Genomic DNA, 16,646 nt, shown 5'->3' on the forward strand with positions numbered 1-16,646 from the left:
ATAGACCTCTTACCACACACCTGGCATTTAGCTGACCACTTTCCGCTAAGTAGCACTGTAGGGTAAGTGTTTCAGAGTCTTGGAGTGGACCCACAGTTGAGAAGTAGCAGAGATGGTATTTGAATATGCAGTCAGCTCCTGTGGCTAGTGGAGATTGTGTGTGTGTGTGTGTGTGTGTGTGTGTGTGTGTGTGTGTGTGTCGGAGATTGTGTGGGTGTGCATATGCACACATGTGTACATGAATGTAGGTGTCTGTGGAGACCAGAGGCATCAGACATGCTGGATCATTACAAGCAGCTACGAGGCACCAACTGTGGTTACTGGGGATTGAACCTAGGTCCTCTGAAAGAGTAACCAGTGCCCTTAACCACTGTACCATCTCTTCAACCCACACACTCAGCTTTTTTACGTGGGTCTGGTGATCTAATTCAGGTCCTCACGGTTGCATGGGGAACACTTTATTCAATGAGCCACCTCTGTAGCCCCTGGCAGAGAGGCTCATCATGGCTGGACAGGAGGATGAGCCAGGAGAAGCTCCAGGGACTTCCTGCACAGCCAACTATCCAGGCCCGTGGATACCTTAGTGAGACAGCAGAGGAGCCTGGCAGAAGTTGGGTAGATGATCACAGGATGACTCCTGGGCTGTCTGTTACTACAGGGCAGGGCCCCAAAGCCAAAGTCAGTGTCTACCTTTCTGGAGGTCAGAGGCCTGGAAGGACCCTGCTGAGGTCACCAAGGCAAGCGCTTTAGCAATTCTTTGGACTACTCGAAGCTCCTGGATGCCCCCGCTGGTCCTGACCATCCTCCTTCCTCGTCCTCCTTATCCACACCACCAGCCCGGGTGGGAGGCACATGTTGAGCGAACTTCTGAACAGGAAGTCAGCGTCCAGGTCGGCCCTAGTCCCTTTTCATGTGGTTTCTTTAATCCCCCGGGCTGGGTTTCAGAAGCGTTTTATAGTTTCAGTTTTACAAAGCTACACTCCCTTTAATGTTGGCGTGTTCAAGAGGTGGGGGGAGAGGGTTTCAGTCAAAACATGTGTGCTCTACCCCAGCCAGCTGCGGGGCCACGCAGCCCAGGGAGGAGAGGCAGCAATGTGGCCTCCAGGCTCCCCAACACGGAGCCTGGATGGATGCGGATGAGGGCTTGAATGGATGCGGATGGGGGCTGGATGGTTGTGGATAGGGTCCTGGATGGATGTGGATGGTGGCCTGCGTGGTGCGAACAACGTCCTCTGGTCTCTCACAAGCTCACGCTTATCTGGGTCTGGTTTTCACCATGGTCAGTAGTGCCAGGGTCCCAGCACCCTTCCCATCAGGTGCTTCATTTGGGCAGGACACTGATCTTTGCATGCCTTCACACTGTGGGCCTTACCCACCAGCATTCTGTGCTGTTATTTACTTAGCATTTTCTCCTTACATAGCCACAACCTAAGCAGAAATAGCCAGGAAATGGTCAGTTTGATATGTCAGTTCTCTCTCTCTCTCTCTCTCTCTCTCTCTCTCTCTCTCTCTCTCTCTCTCTCTCTCTCTCTCACACACACACACACACACACACACACACACACACACGTAACTTTTAAATGAAAAGAAAAGGCTAAAAGCATACCATTGCCATGAGTGTTTCAGGGAAATCAGTCCAAATATGTCCCCCTCCGCAGAAAAGAAGACAATTTTTAAAAATTCAATTAAAAAATTACACTTATTTATTTCAGGGAGGGGAGCATGTGTGTGCCATGGCACGGAAGCCAGAGGACAGCTTGCAGGAGTCAGGTCTTGCCTTCCACCATGTGGGACCCAGGGAGTCAGGACATTGGACTTGGTGGCCAGCCCCTTCACCCTCTGAGCCGTCTCTGCAGCCTGATGATGGTAGTGTAGACACTCGGTGTGTTCAGCCCTTTGACGTTGCAACATTCGAGGACCGCGCAATATGATTTTGTTTTGGGGCTCCATCTGAAGTAATCCTGGGGTGTATGAAGTCCTGTGGGGTTGCCACGGTAGAGACAAAGTTTCTGGGGTGGGTGGGGGATGTCATGGCGTTGGTGTGGTCTCCACCTGATGTCTGTCCGCAAGGCTACTGCTCTTCTTCCTGCAGGCCTGGTCTGGGGGCCTTCAGGTGTCCCAAGAGTTGCCTGGCTTTGCTGTGAGTACGGCAAGGAAAAGGCCCAAACTTCCCGCAGCGAATTAGGTGGAAAGAACTGACTTTGGGTCAGTGGATCCTGGCCATGCTTCCTCCTAGGAGTGTTACTGTGGGTGAGTTCCAGGGTCTCAGGGCTTGGAGCCTGGTCTGCCCGTTAGTGACATGAGAACCACAGCACTGGGTAGAGACAGCAAGGCAAGAGCGAGCGAGTGTCAGCTCCTGGTTCTTTGGGAGCCGGGGACCCTTGTTGTGAGCCATTTCGTTTCTGTCCCCAGCCTTGGCTTTGCCGTGGGTCCTGCCTTCTCTGCAACAGGCAGCAAGAGCTGGGCGGAGAAGAGCTAGGTAAGAGGCCTCTTGCCCCATGTCCTGAAGAGTGTGGGAACAGAAGCAGGATATTTGGACGGGCGTCTGGCTTGGGGTGGTTGGCCTATACTACGGGAGGTGAAGGGGGGGCGTGGGTGTCATGGACTGCAGAGACTGTGTTCCTAACAAAGCGCATGCTTTCACCTTCGCTGGCCCCAAAGTTTTGTGGGCATTCCATGATCTCCAACTGCTTATGCCCTAGAGCCCTAGACACAATGTCCCTTCTCTGAGTTACCCCTTCAGCAGCCAGTGGTCCCTCACTGCTCCTCACCTCCCTGGTGAGGGCTTGGATGTGAGTGTTTTTCCCAGAGCTGGCTCCCTTTCCTCAAAGGTCAGCAGTGGTCAGCAGATTCTGAAGAAATAGTGGTAACGGTGGTGGGTGACATGGCCACACACTTGCGATGTGACACATTTCTTCTGTTCTGTGTCACTCACAAGAGGGGAATCTAGAGCAGTGCCTGATACATGGTAATCCCTCAGAAAGATTTACTAGGGCTCGGTCAGTAGACGGTCTGTTGAACAAGCATGGGGACCTGACCTCCCAAAACCCACGGGAAAAAGCCGTGTGTGGCAGAGTGCCTGGAACCCCAGAGCTGAAGCGGTTCAGACAGCAGGCCACCCGCACCTTGCCAGCCTAGCCAAATCAGTAAGTTCAGGTTCAGGGAGCGATGGTGTCTTGAAAAGTAAGCTGGAGAGTTCTGTTGACCTCCGGCCTCTACAGGCATGCACACAGGCATACACAGTTACTGAAGTGCGGAGGCTTATCCAGGGTGGGTGACACCAATGGCCCCACACTCCTCTTGTGTTTCTTCCCAGGAGTGGTTGCTCCATCACAGTCTGAAGAGCTGTTCCCAGGGGTGTTATGCTACAGTTCTGAGTGTCACACCTGCTGCCTCCTCAGTTTCTCTTGAGTGAGTCTGTCCACTTATCCCCCAGCCACCCAGGGGAGAATTGCCCTGGGCCAGGGGCCCCTTCTGTCCCCTAGGGCAGTGGAGGGCTGGGCGCTGGCCCTGCTACAGCTGCTTGGGGCCCAGGAGGAGAGAATCAAAGGCGGGCCATGTGGGCCCCGCTTTCATCTCCCAGCTTCAAAGAGGTGCAAACAAACCCTGTCCCCATGCCAGGCTCTGCAGCAGCTCACTGCTTACAGCCTCAGCCTGTCCCTCCCCAGTATCTCCTCTCTCCCAGAAAGAAGACAGGGCCCCAGTCCTGGTCCCGGGGTACCCCAAGGCCCCCGAGTACTGGAGGAGCAAGCAATGCTCGGCAGGGGCCACTGTGCAGCCAAGGGGAGGTCTGTCAGGTAGGGCCAAGGTGACTGAGACCCTTCATCTACATACTTTTCCATTGTGGGCCAGCCTGGGATCTGGGGCTCACACACTCTGAATAGAACCTTCCAATCAAGAGCTGCACTGCTCAGGATGATGGTCATGCGTGGCTTCTGAGCACCTGGGATGGGGCTAGACCAAATGGACGTGTCCTGAGAGTACAGCACACATGGATAATGACAGAAGGGTGTGGCATAGTTCATTGATCCTTTTTACATCAATTCCCTCTCTGAAGTGAAAACAGTGCATGCTATTGGGTTTAACAACGTTACTAAAGTTAACTTCACCACCAGGTCCCTTTTGCCTCTTCCAATGTGTGACAAAGAAGTTGAAAATGGCTCAGGGTTCCTTTATTCCCCTGGGAACATTCGGCTCCAGGCTGCATTCCCATTCTGCAGATGAGGGGTCTGAAGCTCAGGGGGTCTCGTCATGTGGCTCCCAGGTGATGCTCAGGAAAAATCTATGGGATGGATAGGCTGGCGGCTGGGGCAAGAGAGGTCTCATGCTGGCTTCCGGGGAGACACGGATGAATCGTGTTCATGAGCAGACAGTCCAGAGTCTAGTCCAAAGCCTGGTGGATATGACTGTAGAATCAGATCCCAAGTCTCAGGGACACTTCTGGCTGCTGAACTACAGGGACAGATAGCAAGAGCCTTTTGGGTTCAGAGTCTGGGTTTTGCGTCTTACCTGTTGTGTGAGCTTGGATCAGGGTTTGCTTATTTTTGTTTGTTTGTTTGTTTGTTTGTTTTGAATCAGGGTCTTATGTAGCCCAGACTACTTAAGCTCACTATGTAGATGAAACTGACTATGAGTTTTTGATGAGTTTTTGATCCTCCTGCCTGTACCTCCTGAGTGCTGGAGCTGTAGGTGGGATATAGGATTACGTGCCCCGCCACCCACTTGACCTGGTGCTGGGACAGAACAGGGCTTTGTGCCTGCCAGGCAAATACTCTACTAACCAAGCCACAGCCTTAGGAGACCTAGCCATTCTTGAATCTGTAAGATGAGGGTGATATTAATAATTATAATAATGGATAATAATAATAATAGTGCTTATTATCTCAACTCTTTCCCAGGGAAGCAGGGAACAGTGCTGTGAGGAATAGAGGGCACCCCTCATTCCACTCACACAAAACAGAGCTTCAATGGTGAGCACACCGTGTTAAGGAATTAAGTGACATACTGTGACTGTCCTGTGGGACGTGCATCACCCAAGGTCACACAACTGATAAGTGGCAAAGGCAGGGTTTGGGCCCAGGAGCCCTGTGGCAACCCCATTGTTGCTCAGAGACGACCTGAGGTTCCCAGAGAGCTGAAGTCTGACTCTGTCACTATAACCATACCCACCTACCACTGGACTAGGGCTGAGGGCACCTACCTGCACTGAAGAGGACTGCCAGGGGACTGTCACCACACCCAGTGGTGGGAGAAAGACTCTGACTTCCCCTCCATCGTTCCTCTGGGTCCACACGGGCCTTGGGTCCCTTCTCCCAACTCTGATTTCCTCCTGCCTCTGGAACTGTCATTTCTCCCCTGACCCTCTCCAATCCCATCACATACTATCCACGTGCCATCCATATCCCACGTACCACCAGCTCTGTTCCTGAGGTCCTGTGGTTCCCGAGAGTGGCTTTGGGAGTTGGACCACCCTCAGGTAAGACACATCTCTGTGCTGCTCTTCAAGGATCTGGGAAAGGACAGAAGGAGCTCAGCATGCTATAGTGCTGTGCAGCGAGGGTACACGGAAGCTCCCATGGTGGAGCTAATGGGGCTAACTCCCCAGGCTAATGGGGTTCCTGAAGGTCTGGATGGGATCTAGAAGTCTGTAGCGGGTACTGTGAAAGCCCAGGATACCCCAAGAACCAGGGAGAGCAACCACAGTAAAGGTGTGAGGGACAACAAGATGAAACATGTACGTGGTGGAGGCCAAGAAGCAAGGTCGGGTCATTGGGGACCCCACTGGGCAGAACTTGCTAAAGGCTGAAGGAAGGGGGGCTGCTCCCACAGCTGGTGAATGGGGGTTCCCAGAGGTGGTAGCAGGAAGTGAGTCAATTGGAACCAAACAGGGCCAATGGGAACCAGATGTGATTAGGGTCGGGGGCTCTGGCAGGGGGAGATGTTTTCCCTTTCCTTCCAAGCTGTGGCTGGGGGAAGGGGAGAGGGTGCAGCATGCTGCTGCGTTCTCAGCCCCACCCCCACTCTATCTGCACCTTTGGCCCAGTGTGGCATGGGAGCTTAAGACAAAGCACCAGTCCCTGATGGCAAGGAAAGTCAAGCTTTAGGGGGCCGGTCGTGGTGGGTTCCCAAGGTGCCCCACAGATAGGAACCTCCCGCCCTGGCCTCTGCCTGCAGCTGTAGGGGTTCTTGCGGGGACTCAGGCTCTCACTCTAATTGCTTGCTGTACTGCAGGTTCCTTGCTGGTTAGCCTTAGAATATAAGCTCTGTGCTTGGTTTTAGATGCTTCTTCCAGGAAGTCCTCTTGGGTCCTTAGGTTGAACCAAGTACCCAATCTGGATTCCCAGTGCCCTTAGTGTATTTTCTTGTGTTTTTTTTTTTTTTTTTTTTTTTTTTGGTTTTTTTTTTTTTTGTTTGTTTTTTGTTTTTTTGTTTTGAGACAGGGTCTTGTGGTTAGCCTGGAACTCACTGTGTAGATCAGTTGGCCTTGAACTTGACACAATGCTTCTGCCTCTACTTTTTAAGTGCTGGGATACAGATGTGCACTACCATGCCCAGCTTCTTTTTGTGTTCTGTTTACTGGTTGATCGACAGAGACAGGGTCTTTTGGAGCCCAGGCTGGCCTTGTTGCTATGCAGTTGAGGATGATCTTGAACCTCCAACCCTCCTACTTCTACCTCCTAAGTTGGTGGTTCTCAACCTTGGGGTGTCGCATATCAGGTATTTACATTACAATGCATAACAGTAGCAAAATTACAGTTATGGAGTAGCAATGAAATAATTTTGTGGTTGGAGGTCACTGTAACAAGAACTGTATTAAGGGGTCACAGCATTAGGAAGGTTGAGAACCCCTGTTCAAATGCTGAGATTACAGACTTGTACCACCATACCGCGTTTATATGGTGCTAGGGATGGAACCCAGGTACTATACATGCTTGGTATTGAACCCTGGGCCTGTACTTGCTGGGTAAGCACTCTGGTAGCAACCAAGCTGCATCATCAGCCCTCTGTGGATTTTATGGCACAGGATTTTAATTCCTTTCAGTGAGTTGCTTGGAATCCCTGTCCTCATCTACCACTCTCAGCACTGAGGCCAAGGCACAGAGCCTATAGCCACACCCCCAGACCTCCCTTGCTGTGGAATACTCCTTATGTACACTGTGAAAATGTGTTGCTCTCATTGTTAATAAAAAGCTGATTGGCTGATAACTAAGCAGAGAGAATATTGGGAAGAAGGAGAGCAGAGTCTCAGGAGTCAAGAGGAGTCGCCAGCCAGATATGGAGAGGAAACAGGAGGTATAAAATGAAAGAGAAGTAACTTCATGTGGTGGAATGTAGATTAATATAAATAGGTTCATTTAAGTTGTAAGAGTTGGCTAGTAACAAGCCTGAGCTATTGGCCGAGCATTTATAATTAATAATTAAGTCTCAGTATTGTTATGTAGGGAACAGCTGGCAGGACAGAACTGATGGTGATCTGGATGGAAAATTCTGCCTACATCCCTCATGCCCACTTTCCAACTCTTTCTACTTCTGGGGTCATTTTGAAACACACATACATACATATACACACACAGAGAAAGAGGAGCAATTCACCAGTTAGTGCTTACTACAAAAAAAAAAAAAAAAAAAAAAAAAAAGGTGAACCAGCATGGCTGTGGTAGCACATGCCTTTAATCCCAGTACCCAGGAGGCAGAGGCAGGCAGATCTCTGAGTCTGAGGCCAGCCTGGTCTACAGAATGAGTTCCAGAATAGCCAGGACTACACAGAGAAACCCTGTCTTGAAAAACCAAAACCAAAACAAAACCAAAACAAAACAAAACAAAAATTGGCAAACCACACAGAAGCATAGAGCACAAATGTGAAAGGTCCTCTTGCCTGTACTGGCCCCCAGGCCCTTCCCAACCATAGAGACCACTGTTTGGCTTGGTGCAGGCCTTTCAAATCCTGTTTGTACATGTGTTAAAAATACAACATCAAGCCGGGCGGTGGTGGCACATGCCTTTAATCCCAGCACTTGGGAGGCAGAGGCAGGCAGATCTTTGTGAGTTCAAGGCCACCCTGGTCTACAGAGCGAGATCCAGGAAAGGCGCAAAGCTACACAGAGAAACCCTGTCTCGAAAAAAACAAAAACAAAAAAAACCCCCAAAAAAACCCAACATCAAACTTGCCGGTTTTACTATTGTTAGGAATACAGTTCAGTGGCATCAGGGATGTTCACATTTCGTGGGCTCATCACCAAGGTCCATCTCTAGTTCTTTTCCATCTCCCACTGAAAGGCTGCTCAGGGCAGAATTTGCTCCCCACCACCCCTCCCAGCCCCCTGCTTTCCTTTCTGCCACTGTGAAGCCTGAGCACTCTGGGCACTTCATAACAACAGAATCACGTCTCTACCTTCTGTGTTTGGACCGTGTCACCTAGGGGACTACTCCCAAGACTCCCTGTGTTATAGTGGGTGTCAGCATTTCCTTCTAAATCTTAAAAAAGGCACTTTGGGGCTGGGGATGGAGTAGCTCAGTTGGTAGAGTGTTTGGCAAGCATGCACAATGCCCTGAATTCCCACCCCCAGCATAGACTGGGTGTGGTGGTGCACGCATCCCATGCTGGCATGAATAGGTATCCTGGCATGTCTATATAGGTATGTGCAGAATATATGCTGTTCAAACACAAAGCAGGTCTCCCTCTTTTATTATGTGTGCATGTATACACATGTGTTCATGTACATATGTATGTGCATGTTCATTTATGTGCTGGGCTGGTACATGTGTATACATAAACATGTGGAGCCCAGAGGATAAATCAGGTGTCATCTTGAGGAATGTTGTCTACCTTCTTTGAGGCAGGTTCTCTTGTTGGCCTGGAGCTCCCTGGTTACACTAGACTGGCTGGCCAGTGAGCCCCAGGATCCATCCTCCTGCCTCTGCCTCCTCAGCACTGTGTGCACCCCCAGGCCTGGCATTTTTTCATGGGTTCTAAGGATTGAATTCAGGTCCTCAGGCTTACAAGGCAAGCACTTTATGGATTCTGATCCCTTGTCTGAGCCCCTAAAATGTATTTCTTACTCTGAAGTCCTGGTCAAGAATTCTGAAAAACGCTGCCTCCATTTTGGCATCAGCCTAGTTCCCTAACATGACAAGGACACTCTGGCTCTAAGCCCTGGCCCACATGGGTCCGCCTATCAAGGTGCACCCTTCCTCCACTCTTTGCTTAAATCTTTCTTCAATTTTCAAGTCTCTGGAGGGCTAGAGAGATGGCTCAGTGGGTAAGAACACTTGTTCTGCAAGTGTGAAGACCTGAGTTCAAATCCTCAGCTCCCACATAAAAGGCCAGGCGCAGCTCCATGTCTGTAACCCAGTACTGGGTGTTAACAATAAGTGGCTCCTGAGAGCTGGCTGACTAGTGACCTCACTGAGGGAGTGAATTCTGGTTCTATGAGAGATCTTGACTTAAGGCAGTAAAGTGGAGAGCGTAGAAGGTACTCAGTGTCCTGTTCTGGCCTCTGCTTGTGCACATGGGCATGCACACATGTACCCCCTCTCCCCAAACACACTCAAAACTCTGCTCCAATGCTGCCTTCTCTGGGAGGCCCCCTTTGCTCCACAGACCCAGGGACCTCTCTCTCCTGAGCTTCTGCAGCATCTTATAGGCCCTAGATCCTTTGACAGTGGTCGAGTACCCATGCTCTCCAGCACGGGTGACCAGGCCTCTTGATCCTGAAGTAAGCATCTTTAGGAGGCCCACCACCACCCGCAACCTGTCCCATGTGAGTGCGTGAGATTGTGTATAATGGTGCACTTGCTTGTAGAAAGGTCAAGGCCAGGCCTGCTGAGTACTGCTGGGGTAATACTGGTGCCGGTGTTAGTGGTGACACACTAGTGATAGAAACTGGTGGTCATCACAGGGGACAGTTTCATAATCATGAGGCCACCTGATACTTTTAGATTTGAGACACCTCTTACATTACACTCTCCCAAGCTGGAAATCAGAAATTCACTTTTCCAGCTTCCCTTGCAGCTAGGATAGATCCATGTGACCTAGCCTCTACCAATCAGGTACAGCCTACTGTTTTTACTTAAAGAGTCACTGGACTGGCTCGGTGCTGATGAGCTCCTGTGGGAGCTTGGTAGATTTATAACCAGACACTAGAGGTGGTGGTGAAGGGGTCATGGGGCACCCCTGACACCTGTGGTGGATTGAATTGTCTTTCTTGTGCTCAGAGACAGCAACAGACATCTCTTCACCATAGCAGCTCTGGGTGCCTGGCCATTTTCCACATATGAGTCAGGAGAATGTGGTGGTTTGAATGAGAATGGCCCCCAGATTTCAATACTTGGTCTCCAGTTAGCGGAACTGTTTGGGAAGGATTAGGAAGTCTGGTCTTACTGAAGGAGATCTGTCACTGGGGTTGGGCTTTGAGATTTCAAAACACTTCTGCCTTTCTCCATGTGCTGTCTCTGCCTCCTACTTGTGGATCCGGATGTGAGCTCTCAGCTGTTCCTGCCACCATACCTTTGCTCTGCCATCATGGACTCTTAACTCTCTAAAACTGCAAGCCCTATTAAACATTTTTTTTTAATAAGTTACTTTGGCCATGGTGTTTTGTCACAGTAACAGAAAAGTGATTAAGACAGTGAGTTACCCTCCACACCCCCACATCCCAACTTAAAAAAAATACAGTTTTTTTAAAAAAGACTTTATTTTTATTTGTGTTTCTGTGTGTGTATATATGTATGAGTGTTTTCAGAAGCTCGTAGGGGGCTCCAGATCCCCAAGAGCTGGATTTATAGGCAGTTATGAACAGTCCAACATGGGTGCTAGGAACTGAACTCTGGTCCTCTGGAAGAACAGCAAGTGCTCTTAGCTACTGAACCATCTCTCCAGCCACTCAGCCCCATTTTTTCTATAGGGTTATTGAAATAATATTTACAGACAGTAAGATTTGTAAAGCCGGCGTAGTGGTGCATGCCCTTAATTCCAGGACTTGGGAGGCAGACACAGGCAGTTCTCTGTTCAATGCCAGACTGGTCTACAGAGTGAGTTCTGGGACAGCCAGGGCTACATAGAGAAAACTTGTCTTGAAAAACAAAACAAAACAAAACAAAATTATCAGAAACTTTGTGAGCAGGAGGTTAAGCCAATGAATGCCTCATTTCTGAGTTCTTTCGAGACAATTCCCTATTTATTCACATTCTTTGGATTTTGGTCTTTAATGTGTAACTACTAGAACCCCATGGAAAGATGTGCTACTGGGCAGTTTTTCTCAGCTCTGGCGCCGACTGCATGTTGGCAGGCTGATGTTGGCCATGGTAGAAGTATTTACACCAGAGAAATTGGCAGTGCCACAAATCTGGGTTTGATTGATTGCTTTGCTTATTGTCTAGACAGGAGACATCGGCGGAGGGAAGGTGAACAGTGCTGATGAGAAATATAAAAGTGTGTCGTTCCTACAGCCACTCACTCTGAACAGCACAAGCAAACAAGCCTGTGAGTACACGCGCACGTGAACACACACACACACACACACACACACACACACACACACACACACACACGCAATCAAGGAACTGTTCTTTCAGGATTATTCTTCCCTGATCTAAAACCATCATCTGATTCAGCAAAGTGTCACGTGCATGACGAGCGAATAAAGTTCGGACATATGTCTTTGTTGTTTTCTTCTTGTCAGGTGATGCCTCCTTAAATAGTTCCCGCACTGCCATTCAGCAAACAAAACAGAGCTTTATGGCTGACCATGGTGAAGGGGACATTACATCTGCAGAGCCCTGGGAGGGCCTCCGTGTGAGGATGCAAAGGTGGAGTTGATTGAAAACTGGAAGCTTGCTTTAAGTAGGGTTCTTCTGAGCCAGGTGTGGTGGTATACTCAGGCTGGCCAAGGGCTACATGGTAAGACCCTGCATCAAAAAGGAGAGAGAGAGAGAGAGAGAGAGAGAGAGAGAGAGAGAGAGAGAGAGAGACACAGAGACAGAGAGAGACAGAGACAGAGACAGAGACAGAGGAGTCTTTCCACACTGAGGTTTGACTAGGGTCACAAGAGAACAATGCAGAATTGCTGGAGAGAGCAAAATATAGGTACCACCCCATTTGTTGCCGGAGATTCACCCCAGGGCTTTGTGCATGTTTGGTAAGTACTCTATCACTGAGCCATACATACTCTCAGTCCCATAAAATACAGAGTATTTATTTATTTGTTTGTTTGTTTATTTTCGGTCTCATTATGTGGCCTGACTGTTCTGGAACTCACTCTATAGACCAGGCTGGCCTCGAACTCACAGAGATCCACCTGCCTCTGCCTCCTGAGTGCTGGGATCAAAGAAGATCACTACTACACCAGGCCTGGTGTCCCTCTTTAATCCCAGAGCTAAGGAGGCAGAGAAGGAGGATCACAGCTCACTGGCCAGTGAGTCCAGCCAAATCATGACCTCCAGGTTCATTGACAGACTGTTCTCAAAAAATTAATATGGAAGGCTAGGGAGATGGTTCAGTGGGTAAACAAAGGGTGCATGTTACCAAGCTGGAAGACCACAGTTCAATCCCAGGACCCACAGGGTGGGAGGAGAAAACTGACCCTGAAAGTTACCTTCTGACCTCCACATGTGTGCCTTGGCATAGTCGTGTGCACACTTATATAAGTGAATGAATGAATGAGTAAATGAATGCAGTTAAAAAAGATGGAGTGAGATCACCTGATGTCAACCTCTGGCCTCCACATGTGCACATACACAAACGTATAAAAGCTATACTGTCCCACCCCCAAATCTATTGATTGAACGCTTATCAAAATTCCAGTGGCCTGGCAGGAGAGGGTTAGCCCAGTGATGGGACATGTGCTTAGCATGCATGACGCTCTGAGTTCAGTTCCCAGAAAAAGAAAATTAACAGTCTTTCAGGCAGATCACAAAAAGAGAGGAAGAAAGAAAGTAGGAGGAAATCAATGGAAGAAGATATCTGACCTCTGACCTTCACATGCACATGCATACAAGGGCAGGCACAAGCAGCCACATACATGGGGACACACACACACACACACACACACACACACACACACACAGAGATGTATTCAAAGACTCCTGTGTAAGGGTGTCCATTGCTATATTGTCTATTGTAGGGGAAAAAATGAAATATCTTGACTGTCCATCAACAGGAGAATGGTGGAATAAATAAATAAATAAATGAAATATGGTGGAATAAAACAAAACAAAACAAAACAAAAACCAGTCTGTCCATGTTGTGAAATACTATGCAGACTTCAAAAAGAATGAGGTAGATATTTATGGCTAGCCAAGGGAGGAACTCTACGATACATGGCGAAATGTTAAAAGCAACTCGAAACAATACACGCAAGCCCATTTATAAAAATGTACACAGACATTTGTTTGCACATGCAAAGCAAATGTCTGGAGCCACACACGCAGAGCGATGAATAGAGTTATTTCCAAAAGAGACTTTTCGCTGTGAGTGCTTCTGATCTCCTTGAGTTCTTTGCCTTGAGCAGTGACTTTAATCTAAAAATAAAAACCACACACAACCACACACACAAGGTGAGGCGCGGTGAGCTGATTCTCTTCCTTTAGAAATCAGGACATGGAGGCACAGAGGGGCGGTGCTGTCTTGACTTGCCCAGGTGGATAGCCCAGGGAGCCACAGCGAGGAACTAGCTGTGCAGAAGTCTCCTGTCTGGCTTCCCAGGCTTTGCTCCACCCTGCCCTATTCAGAATCCAAGGCTCCTATTTTTTTTTTCTTGTGCCCCTGGCCAAGCTGCCCTCAGCCTGCTCAGCCACAGAGGAGGTGGCTGGAGGTTGTGGTCTGGGCCACATCAATTTTGCCTCTGGTCTATGTTTTTCCCTTGTGGAGTTCCCTAAACCCAATGACTGGGTGGAGGGTGGGTGGTGGAGGGTGAGAGGTGGGCGGGGCTGATGCAGGCTGTGGACCAGAATGCTGGAGGATGAGGTCCAGCTGCTACAGCTGCTACAGCAGAACTTAATAATGCTTACTCTTAGGGGCTGGCAGGATGGCTCAATGGTTAAGAGCACTGTCTGGTAGTCTAGAGGTTGGGTTTGGTTCCTTGAGGTGGCTCACAACCAACTATAGCTCCAGTTCTAGGGCATCTGACACCCTTTTCTGGTCTCCACAGGCACCAGGCACACGTGTGGTACACATCCATCCCTGCAGACAAACATTCATACACATATATTGTTTTAAATAAAAGAATGCTGATTCTCAGGTTTTACTGCAAATCTCAGGTTTTAACCCAAATCTGCTGTATCTGAATCCCTTGATGAAGAAAACAAAGCCTGAGTTTTACAGGGCCTGGGGCACAGTTCAAAGCTGTGTTTCTCAACTCTCTCCTCTCTCCCTTAGAATCAGCTGGGTGCTTAATAAAATAGACACCTCCCCAAAAGTACCTGGCCAGAGACGGATGTGCCTTAGTATTGGTAGTGTTGATATTGTTTCAAATCATGCTGACAGACTTTTTATTATTATTACTAGTGTGTGTGCACACACACGTACCAAGACACACATGTGGAGCTGGATCCCTACTTCAACCTTCATATTGGTTCCAGGGATTGAACTCAGGTTGCCAAACTTGGGCACAAGCACCTTTACCCACGGAGCCGTTTCACTGGCCACCAAATGACTTTAATGTGCCGGTCCCCGATTCTGAAAACTACTGGTCTCCCATTGAAAGTCCATCAGCATCTCCAGGCTGGGACACTGCCACCTGCAGATTCCTCTGATGACTGGAACATTCAGACAAATCTGGCGTGTTGTGGCCACAACATCAGAATAGACAGGGAACTTGGTAGAATTACAGATTCCCACCTACACCCACAGTGTCAGGGCCTGCACTTTATTTTCTTTCTTTTTTTTCCTTTAAATATTTCTGTAGATTTACTTTTTTTTTTTTGTTTTTGTTTTTCGAGACAGGGTTTCTCTGTGTAGCTTTGCACCTTTTCCTGGAACTCACTTGGTAGCCCAGGCTGGCCTCGAACTCACAGAGATCCGCCTGGCTCTGCCTCCCGAGTGCTGGGATTAAAGGCGTGCACCACCACCGCCCGGCAGATTTACTTATTTATTTCATTTTATATGTATGTTTTGCCTGCATGTGTGTATGTGTACCACGGGCATGCCTTTCATCTGAGGAGGTCACAGAGGGTGTTAGATTCCCTGAAACTGCAGTTACAGATGGTTGTGAGCCTCCATGTGGGCACTGGGAATCGAACCTGGGTCTTCTGAAAGAGCAGCCAGTGCTCTAAAGTGCTGATCCATCCCTCCAGCTTCCCCCTATCCCCTGCCTATTTGGGACAAGATCTTGCTATGGGGCCATGGCTGGCTTGGAACTTGATATGTAGCCCAGGCTGGCCTTGAACTCACAGAGATCTTCCTTTCTCTGCCTCCCGAGTGCTGGGATTAAAGATGTGCACCACAATGTCCACCTTTCTTCCTTCTCCCTTCCTTCCCCTCTCTCTTTCTTTCTTTCTTTCTTTCTTTCTTTCTTTCTTTCTTTCTTTCTTTCTTTCTTTCTTTCTTTCTCTCCCCCTTCCTCCCTCCCTCCCTCCCTCCCTCCCTCCCTCCCTCCCTCTCTCTCTTTCTCTCTCTCTCTCTCTCTCTCTCTCTCTCTCTCTCTCTCTCTCTCTCTCTTTCTTTCTGTTTTCAAGACAGGGTCTCATGGGTTTCAGAATGGCCTCAAACTCAAAATGCAGCTGAGGATGTCCTTGAACTTCTGGCCCTCCTGATTCTGGCACCTACCCAGTGCTAGGATTACAGGCGTGTATTACTATTCCACCATGTAGTGCTGGGGATGGAACCCCGGGCTTTATGCCCAGAACTGGGGCCTTAGGACTCCCACAGAGGGCTAGAGAGAGGGCTCCACAGTGAGGAGGGTTTGCTATTCTTACAGAAGACCTGGGTTCAGTTCCCAGCAAGCACATCAGGTAGCTCACAACAGCCTGTTACTTGAGGTCTAGGGGTCTGGTGCCCTCTGACCTCCATGGGTACCTGCACACATAAACTCACACAAGTACATATGTGTGTGTGTGTATGCATGTATGTGTGCATGTGTGTATGTATATATATACATGTATATACAGTAACATTAAAACGATATACTTGAAAAAAGATCTCTGATGATTTGAATATACATCGTGGCTGGAGATGCTTAAGAGTTCTAAGCTTCAGTAGGATAAGTTTAGTGAGTGCAACACCCGACATTAGAATTACCTGGAAGTTTAAACCACTCCCTACACCCAGACAGTCTCAATCCCGGACATGTGTGGTTCTAAATAAAGTTTGCAGGTGCATCCGGTGCGAGGCAGGAGGACTACCACGCAGAGCGCTCAGCTGGGACTGGCGTCGGGCTGAGGATGGTGTTTGAGGGGACTGGTCTTTGCACAGGCAAGGGACACTTGCTGGTGTGGGCTCAGCCTGCATTTCGTTCTGCTTCCCAGAATCCCATGACAGGGACAAGTTCCTCCCAGTGCAGCTTCCTGGTCTGTGAAATAGAAAAGAGTTCCCTTTTTAATTCGTTTCTTCTTCATCTTCTTCTTCTTCTTCTTCTTCTTCTTCTTCTTCTTCTTCTTCTTCTTCTTCTTCTTCTTCTTCTTCTTCGTCTCCTCCTCCTCCTCCTCCTCCT

Source organism: Peromyscus eremicus, chromosome 2, assembly GCF_949786415.1.
Source record: "Peromyscus eremicus chromosome 2, PerEre_H2_v1, whole genome shotgun sequence".
NCBI lineage: Eukaryota > Metazoa > Chordata > Mammalia > Rodentia > Cricetidae > Peromyscus > Peromyscus eremicus.